Below are 1,305 nucleotides of genomic sequence, written 5' to 3'. Positions count from 1 at the left end.
TTTTTCACCTGCTATACTATCACTTCAGTTTTGACACAGATTTGCAGGACTGCACTATTTTATTCTAATCTCCAATCTGCCTTAAACCGCAGGTGACTGTACAGAATCCCTTTTGATAAATTTCTTTTGGACATAGCTTACATATGAAATTTTTCTTTTGCCCTTTCCCCAGTTTGTACATTGCATTATCACATAATCACTCATTTGGAAAAAACTTTTCTGCCAAATGAAGGAATTCAAAGAGCCCTTAGCTACATTAGAAAGGCCCAAATTTAACAGGTTCAAAAGGTCGAGCCATGATTAAAAGCCAGGTTCTCCTACTACACATCCAGAACCCTTCTTCTGTACGATGCTAGAGATTTGCATTTAAGATTGAAAACATTATAACCCTTTCAATGAAGAGACAAAGGTCTTTGTATTGGAAGCTATGATATATAACTATGATATAAGAAGAATTAGTGCTACTAAGTCTAGACACAATTCCAAAATGAACTTCTGGTATATGGTAGTGATCTTTTACAATACTGCAATTTTGTTAATAAATTAATTGTAAATGGATACCTAAAACTCAGGTATAAATTCATTCCCAGAACAGACAATACAATGGTTTTTCATGCCATAGGCTATGGTTAGAGTCCATACTAAAACTACTATGGAAATGATAATTTTTTTATTGTCTTTATTAATTTTGGGGTTTGTTGCTTTTGCTTCTAAGCCTTCTCTTGTGTCTTCATGTCTCTAGAATTTCTGTATTGCTGTCCCAGTCTCATATCATTTATTGTTCTTTTTATACTTCTTGAGATAAAACAGGTTGACTTTTGAACTTTGTTTAACCTTCTAGCAGTACTTTTCCACTGTCCAAATTTTTCAAGATAATCTTCCTTTAATTGTTTTTTACTAAGTATTCCAGTTTGATGCCTTGTGACCATATTAGGTTCAATAAATACTTTAATATATCTTTATCTAGCTAACAGGTATTTCCTTCCTCACTCTTGCTCTCTTTCAACCTATTCTTTGTTTCATTATTAGAATAATCTTTTTTTTAACGTGTCATATTTCTCACATTATAAATCTTTAGTGGGTGACAGGTCTCTAACATCCATCATGTAAGCAGCCAGATTGTAAAAGGTCTTAAATATCCAAGTAGTTTGTAATTTATTCCAGAGGCAATTGAAAAGCATTGAAGCTCCTTAGTGTTATGATATGGCAAGACTTGTAATTTAAGAATTCATCTTTTTAAAAACAAATGTTAAAACTTTTAAATATAACTGGGAAAAATATTTTATAAATTAAGACAAAAAAGAA

The sequence above is a fragment of the Antechinus flavipes genome, chromosome 1 (genome assembly GCF_016432865.1).
Source record: "Antechinus flavipes isolate AdamAnt ecotype Samford, QLD, Australia chromosome 1, AdamAnt_v2, whole genome shotgun sequence".
In the NCBI taxonomy this organism is placed as follows: Eukaryota; Metazoa; Chordata; class Mammalia; order Dasyuromorphia; family Dasyuridae; genus Antechinus; species Antechinus flavipes.
The sequence above is the reverse complement of the archived record's forward strand: the minus strand, read 5'-3'. Positions refer to the sequence as shown.